Consider the following 9,040-nt stretch of genomic DNA (forward strand, 5'->3'; position numbering starts at 1 on the left):
TGCCAAGAACCTACAACCAAGATTACTTTATCCAGCAAAGCTATCATTCAGAAGTGAAGGTCAGATAAAGAGCTTCACAGATAAGGAAAAGCTAAAGGAGTTCATCACCACCAAACCAGGATTATATGAAATGCTGAAAGGTATCCTATAAGAAGAGGAAGAGGAAGAAAAAGGTAAAGATACAAATTATGAACAACAAATACGCATCTATCAACAAGTGAATCTAAGAATCAAGTGAATAAATAATCTGATGAACAGAATGTACTGGTGATTATAATAGAATCAGGGACATAGAAAGGGAATGGACTGACTATTCTTGTGGGGGAAAGGGGTGTGGGAGATGCGGGAAGATACTGGACAAAAATCGTGCACCTATGGATGAGGACAGTGGGTGGGGAGTGAGGGCAGGGGTGGGGTGGGAACTGGGAGGAGGGGAATTATGGGGGGAAAAAAGAGGAACAAATGTAATAATCTGAACAATAAATATTTAATTAAAAAAAAATAAAAAAAAAAGAATCTATAGATTTAACAAAATTATCACACTCAAAATACTAATGAAATTTTTTTATAAAAATTGACAAGATAACTCCAATATTTATATGAAAAAGCAAAGGACTTAGATTAGCCAAAAACAATGTTGAAAATATTTTAAAAAATGAATTATTTATACTACTTGTCAAGATTTAATATAAAGCTATCATAGTCAATTTAGGTATTGTTTTGGTATAGGATAGAAAAATAGATTAATTGATCAGTATTGAGTTCAGAAATAGGCCCACATATATCATAAGAAAATAATAAAGTTTTTTATATATTTTGAGTTTATCTTAGTACACATATAAGGATAATAAATTAAGAGAAACCCATTCTTGTTCTATATGAAACGTATACTAAACTGAATTCACTGTTGCAGAAATTGAAAAAAAAAAATTCACTGGACCAGGAAAAGTTTAAAATCAACAATTTTGGTTAACCAAGATCAAGTATAAACACACAAAACAGAATACAAACTACATCTTAAAATTTATGAAGATATGACAAGTTTTGTGAACTGAAAGAAGTCTTAAAATTACAGATCAAATGACTCATGACATACCAGCCAAGAATTATTCATATTATGCCTATTTGTTTTATAATGGGAAAGACATTTTACAAACCACCAGGCAGAAAAAACAAAACAAAACAAACACACACACACACACACACACACACACACACACACACACAACAAACCTACAAGCTACCCTTGAAGACAGGAAAGCCTTTAGATTTTAGTTTAAATATAGAACATTAGTAAGTACTGAGTCAAGCTGTATTTCAATTACTTGACACCTTAAAAATTGCATTTTTATAACATTCCAAAGAAAAAAATCTTCAGACAGGTGGTCATCAATTTTGTGGTACAAGGGGACGTTGTAGGTCATTATATGATGACATATGGCCAATGTTTTGCTCTTTTCAACCTGGTTTTACAGGAGAAAAATGTAGTCTTGAGCAGCCAATTTTAAAGCACAATTAACAAAGTATTATGGGAAATTTCCAGAAAAGGTGTTTAAGGGAGTCAACTCAACTGGAAAGATCTCTACTTGTGCCTTCTCTTTTCCTTTGGCCACAAACTTTTCATTTGGGGACTGGAGCTTCAGTATCCATCCTGGATTATGTGGTAATCTTTAGAATGGAAGCCATGCCCTTGGCAATAGAGCATCAAGGTAATTACCTTAGTTACTGATGACTTACTAGAGTCCTCCTTACACTGCCTCCTTCTAAGAGAAGTAAATTGTATTTAACTCACTGTAATTTTGTATTTTTTTACTGTATGTAATCATTTCTAACTGGGAAAACTGAGTATCTTCAATGTATATAAAAGCCTAGCGACCAGAACGACAGGAACGACCGACCAGTTGCTATGATGCACACTGTGGCGGCCGACCAGCCCATCAGGGACCCAGTTGAACCCCGCAAGGTCCCTCCCCTGACTGGCCCTGCCCTCCATTGGGAGCGGAGCTGGTTGGCCAACTGCCCAAGTCCCCTCCCCCCACACTCCCCACCAGCCTGGCCCCGATCGGCCCCCATCAGGGCAGGCAGCTGGATTCCACCCATACATGAATTCATGCACCAGCCTCTAGTAAAAAATAAGGAAAAACAAAATTGTTTTTTTTTTCTTATTTATTATACTCAAAGAAAGATTTTTATGACTTAGCTATGAAAATTTTTATGCAAATTAATGCTTGTTGGAAATCAAAGAGTCCTGATTTTCACTGATTACACACATTAATGCTTAATTACTAAGGAGATATACACTAAACCCTTGCCTTGTAAAACACTGATCCCCAAGGATATATTTTATTTCTTTTAGAGAGAGCGAGGAAGGGAGAGAAAGAGAGAAACATCAATGTGAGAGAGAAACACCTATCAGTTATTTCCCATATGCACCTGAACTGATCAGGAATAGAAACCACAACCTTTTGATGCATGAGATAACACTCTAACCAACTTAGCCAAGGCCCAAGTGTCTAATTCTGTACCTGGATTTTGATGTACTTTATCTTTTATAGGTAGTAGTTACTTGTGAGTAATCAGAACATTTAAAATTAAATGTTAAAAGTAGCATCTATAAATGCTGGAAGATGTTGCCAAGGAAATTTTCCCTGCAATTTTAAAGGTTTCCTTCTAACTGTGAGGAAATGAGTCATATTAGTTGAGAGCAAACTTTTTGACTTACAGCAGTAGGAGAAATCCATCTTCCAAATATCATTTGGAACAGGTTAGAAACTGCTTTCAGTCATTTATTTAAAGGCTTTTGTGTTTTCTTGATTATATATTCTTACTGGGGACTTGTTCATAGAAAATATTGCTAAGCTACAGATTTTCTTAACTGAAGTATTTTCAAAGTACAATGCTATGCTAGGGAAATTTTTAGGAAGCATATTGATAAAAATTGATTTCTATTTTAGTGATTTGTTAAGAGTCAATGACTAGGATTTTCAATAATGATTATTTTAAAATTCTCTATTACTAAATTTGTAAAAATGCTTAACTCAGGGAATTCTGTTTGAAATGGTTGGGAAAGATTGATATGAAAAACAAAGACAATTATGGTCCCCAGGTCTCTACATGCTATCTCAGAGGATAAAATATATTTTTTACAGCTTCATAGTATTTCATGCTATAAATGTATGAAATAAGCCAGTTAGAGAAAGACAAGCATCACATGATCTCACTCATATGTGGACTTTAATGAACAAAATAAACTGATGAACAAAATAGATCCAAAGACATAGAAGCATGGAACAGACTGTCAAGTCTCAGAGGGAAGGCTGAGGTGGGTGGCTGGAATGAGAACAACAAAAGAATTCGTATGCATATATGCATAACCCATGGACACAGAAAATAGGGTAGTGAAGGCCTGGGATAGGGTGTGGGGATGGGCTATAAGGGGTCAATGGAGAAAAAGGGTGTTATATGTAATTCTTTCAACAATAAAGACTTAAAATAAAATTACAACAATTAAGGGTGATGGAGACTAAGTTAATGAATATTAAAGTTGATAAACTGTCTGTTGCTTGGTTCCAGTTTAATGTAGAATTAAGTAAAATCAGAATGTTAATTATGAAATTGATGCAAGATTTTAAAATCCTAGAAACATTACACGTTAATATGTTTGTATAATATATTTGAAAGCTTTAATTTAGCTGGTGAAAGATCAAGATTGAAAAGAATGATGGACATAATGACTCATATAACATTTATTTAAAACTATGGGATTTATGTTTTTCAATTTAAATTAATATCAAATGTTCTGGACTTACACATATATTAGAAAATAAATAATTTCTACCTAAATGTCAAAATATATGATTTGTATATAGTTAATATGTATTTACTGCATCTTCTTACATTCCGGAAAGGAGGTCATCCACTCCAAATTCTTTGTGGACTATGAAACTGATTGCCAGAGATCAACTGCTTGGAAGAATCAGTAATCAATTGTTAAACTAAATTAGATTCTAAATACATGATTTCCTCATGTTCATACTACATTGTCTTTAACTACTTCTACTGACTGTAAGACTTTTCCCTTCTCCACATTTAGTTTCATAGTATTGTATACTGCTTATTTTTCATTGCTAATATTATTAAAATCTGAATTTTATTTTAAAATTTTATTTAAAAATATTAATTTTATGTAGAATATATAAAATGTAATTAAGTACTATTTCATTTTTATGCCTGTTAGTTTCCTAGAACTAAGTTAGAAGTATTTTACAAATTATTTTGGGAAAAAATGAATGAAGAATCCACCTTTGGGTTTTAACATTTGAATAAATATTTAAGACATGGTAATAAGCCTATTACTATGAGCCTATATGAGACTATTCCCTGGATTTTCCCTACTTTTGTAGCATGCCCTTGCCAAATTTTAAACCCTGATATCCTCAAAGCTATCACTGGTGATGTCGTATTATGTCATGACCCCATATCCCCTGGTTCCCTGGCCACGGTAAAAAATGGGGCTGTAGGTGGTTATCTGAACTCTGCTATGCCAAAGGGGTCCTTCCTTGGGCCTTGTGCAATTAGGATTGAAGAGAATATCAGTACTAGCTCTTTGTGGTTTGTGAAGCCACAGGATTGAGAATGTGACAGATTCAATAACTATGAGCCTTAAAAATGAAGTTAGCCAATCTGCAGTGTAAGAATGAAGTCCAAATTCGGGGCAGGGGGGGTGAGTACAGGGGGAGTGAAGATGGTGAAAGAGTTCTGGAAATGTTACCTAGTTCTAGGCATTCCCTAGTGCCATTTGCATCTTGTCTCCCATAGGGCTTCATTATTTAAACTTCTTAGTGTCTCATAAGTCAAAATACTTTCTCTTTTTGCTTGAGTTGATTCTATGTAACTCGAATCTGAGAGAAACTGTCTGGTGATGCTTGTTTTAGGGAGGCAATGAGTACCACATTAACTGGACTGAAACATTAGCAGTCCTTATTATAAAGGAGAAAAATAATTAAATTGAATACTGAGCACATGGTTTGAACTCCAAGAAACACCTAGCTTTAGGAGACTGAATGAGAAAAATATCAACACATAGGAGTTATTATAGCCCTCAGCAAAGGGTTATAGGATCGAAACATGCCCTGGCTGGTTCAGCTCAGTGGATAGACTGCTGGCCTGCGACCAAAGGGTCCCAGGTTCCATTTTGGTCAAGAGCACATACCTTGGTTGCATACTCCTTCCCAGCCTGGGCGCTGGTTGTGGGGGTGCAGAGTGGAATTCAGGAGGCAACCAATTCATGTGTTTCTCTTATATCACTGTTTCTCTCTGTCTTTCCCTCTCTCTTCCACTCTCCCTAAAAATCAATGGGGAAAAACAATCCCCTGGCAAAGATTAACAAAACAAAACAAGAATGAAACAACTTACAAAATTATCTGCAAAGTTATACAGAACATTAGCTAAACTATACATATTTTTTTCAAATAAACTTTATTGAGATAAAATCTACATGTTATAAATCTTCCCATTTTAAATGTGTGTTTCAGTGAGTTTGGATAGACATATACATCACTATTACAATCAAAATAAAAAAATGTTTCCATTATCCCCCCAAATTCTCTCCATTTTTCCATAGTTAAATTCTCACACCTCCAGCCCCTAGCAAAAAAACCTGATCTGCTTTATGTCATTACAAATTAGGTTTTTCCTGTCCTAAAAATTTCCTCAATTTTTAGAATCATGTGGTGTACATTTTCAGTCCATCTTCTTTTCTTTTGTTTTAAATATATTTATTGATTTTAAAGAAAGGAAGGGAGATGGATAGAGAGATAGAAACACTGATGAGAGACAAAAATTGAACATTGATCACTTCGATCAGCTGTCTCCTGCATGCCCCCTACTGGGGGTCAAGCCCTCATGTGCCCTGACCAGGAATGGAACCATGACCTTCTCATTCATGGGTAAATGCTCAACCACTGAGCCACACCGACTGGATGAGTCTATCTTCTTTTCTTTTTAAGAAAAGTTTTACTACTGTGTTAATATTTCAGCAAAGTTATTGCATTGCAACAGGTTTAAAAGGCAGACAAACATTAATATAGCCTATAAAGTAACAAAGGTGTTTTATATAATTAAAATATTACACAGACCTATGGAATTTATTGGGAAACTAACAGACCCATAAAAGAAATTAAATCTGAAAGAGTAAATCCAGTATTAGCACCTACAATATCACTGAAACTAAAACTTGTTACTATTTCATTCTCTCTAATATATTTAACTCTCTTCCAAATATGGTGCTCTCAAAGATCAAAGGTGAATGAAAGTCATAAGAAGCCCAATACTAAAAACATACAGCCAAAAGAGCTAGAAATATTGACTCAGACTTGAGAGTTTTAGTTGGAAATCGCTTAACTTACTGTACTTAAACCTATCATAAGATTTCTGTGCAATGAATGCTGTATATAAGGAAAGTCTGTGAATCATTAGATTTGCCAGCAGGGATAGTTAAAAATCAGCAATATACACTATTATTGCTATCAATTTTTTTCTCATAAGTTATATTTATAACAAAACTATAATTAAAATATTTATTACACTTGCTTATTACACTTTCAGGAGCATTTATGTGTTTGATGGTTTAGCATCCACTGTATTGTGCTCACTTATTTATTTATATAAGGAACGAGCAACACATACCACAGCTTCCCAACATTCAAGGTAATGCAATGATAACAAAATTCTCCAAAGAAAAATACTGGAAACTGTATTAAATACTGCTTTATTAGTAATAATTGCTATAATAAAACAAAGAACACATTATTTTTCCAATGAACTTCAGATTGAGAAACTTAACAACAGAAATAGATTTGAGTCATGGCAAAACTGATAGTTCTTTGAAACCTGGGAGATGCATTAGCAACACCACAGACATAGCCTACCCTATACTAAAAACCTGAAGAAAAGCATTTTATTAATTTGGGGGAATGAGACTGAACACTGGCTAAGACATAACTTTGAGGTCTATAGCCACCTGGGAAGCTGGCCGAAGGAATGAAGAGAACCACTGGGACTGGTGGCAGGTAAGAAATAATTGCGTTGGGCTGACCACCTGCATATTTCATTAGTGGCTCTGAATAAAAAAAGTGAAATGCTTCATTTTGTTTTCTCAGAAACTAGTGAAAAGATTACAGAGTCCTACAGAATTTGGAGACAAAAAGTGGATGCTGAGCGACTAGCAGTCACTCCAGGTGTGGAATTTTAGAAAGTTAGTCCTTGGAGTCAATGGCACCGTGGCTCTGGCAGCAGATACAAAGGAATGACACTCTGTAGAGGAGGTAGGGGATGCTCTGTGATCATCCAGTGGAGAGATGAGGTTCCCAGCTGGAGCTGGGATCTTTAATTCCATGGTTTATCTTCCACTGCTCATCCCTCTGTCTTCATAAATGGTAATTTCCATAACTCCAAGTCCTCTCTCAATGGGATCTGTTAGGAGGAGGCCTTGGGGAGCATGTATCTTCTCATTCTGCTCTTGAATGTATTTGGAGACTTTCCTCAGAACCTTCTCGTAATGAGTTTCCATGCATAAGAAGATGGTGTATGCTGTTAAACAAGCCAAACAACCTTCAAGATATGATTGGCCCCCGAGCTCCTCTGCTTCTGCATGAAGGTTATTTAGAGTTTGAACTGTTTCTTCAAACTGCTGCCTATCAATCTGGTTTTCCAGCTCCGCGGGGAACTTGGTCTGGAACTGACAGCGTGTGCCACTGCTGTAGTCTCGCCGAATGAATACCTTTCTGAACACTGGCGCCTGCTGCGGCCTCATGGCGAGCACAAGACGGACTGCCTGAGTCCAGCTTCTTTTGTTCAGATTCCTGTTTTTTAATTCATCCATGTTGTTGCTTTTAGCATTAGTTGTTCTTTTTGAAATATATCACAGATTCTTTATCCATTCACATGTTGATAGACTGTGGTGTCATTTCTGATTTGGGACTTTTAGAATAAAATTGCTATAAATATTCTTTTACAAGTATTGTTAGGAAACAGAAGTTTATAAACACGATTTTCCCAACATTCTGTTATGGAAATTTTCAAACACACAAAAAGCTTAAAACAGTTTACAGTGAATTCCCATACAACCATTAACTAGATTCTATTATTAACTTTTCACTACAATTGATTTATCACTGATTTGTCCATTTGCTCTCCTTTATTCATTTATCAATCTATTTTATTGTTTTTATGAATTTCAAAGTAAGTTGCAAATATCAGTAAGTGGTAAAATAAATATTTTAGTATGCACGTCAAGCTGAGTTAAATATTTATAGTTTACCTTTTTCTTTTGAGATAATATTTATATAAAGTAAAATGTACAAATATTATGTGTAGTATTCAGTTACCCTTATGGTAACCCAAATTTCTATCAAGATCTAGAATATTACCTTAACCCAAAAAGTTCTTTAATTTCCTTTCCCAGTCAATCTCTATCCGTCCCACCAAAAGGCAAACACTTTTTTCTCCCATCACAGAATTATTCTACCAGTTTAAGCAATTTAAATGAGAGGAATCATACATTACAGATATATGAGGCTTATTTGCTCAACATAATCTATATATATAAAAGCCTAATATGCAAATTATCCCTGCAGAAGTTCAACCAGGAGACCGATCGCTCACTATGACATGCGCTGACAACCAGGGGGTGGTGCAGAATGAAGGAAGGCCCTGGCAGGCAGCCAGCAGCCAGGGAAGTGAGGCGCTGGCCAACCCTGATCGCCAGCCAGGTTTAGGGACCCTACCCATGCACAAATTTTATACACCGGGCCACTAGTGTTTTGATATTTATCTATGTTGTATCAGTAGTTCATTCCTTTTCATTACTGAATAGTGATAGTATATTTTATGGATATACCACAGCCATATTTCTCCTAAAGGCATGTGGCCTGTTTCCAGTTTGGACTATTATAAAATACTAGAGGCACAGTGCACAAAATTCATGCTCTGGGAGTGTCCCTCAGCCTGGCCTGCCCCCTCTCACAGTCCAGGAGCCCTC

At 35.6% G+C, this 9,040-nt stretch overlaps 1 pseudogene; it reads right to left on the reverse strand.

Annotated features, from left to right (window-relative positions):
* Positions 1–7,293: 7,293 nt before the first annotated feature.
* LOC102756782 lies at positions 7,294–7,828 on the reverse strand (annotated as a pseudogene).
* Between the last annotated feature and the right edge of the window lie 1,212 nt (positions 7,829–9,040).

Source organism: Myotis davidii, unplaced genomic scaffold (assembly GCF_000327345.1).
Source record: "Myotis davidii unplaced genomic scaffold, ASM32734v1 scaffold803, whole genome shotgun sequence".
NCBI classification, from domain to species: Eukaryota; Metazoa; Chordata; class Mammalia; order Chiroptera; family Vespertilionidae; genus Myotis; species Myotis davidii.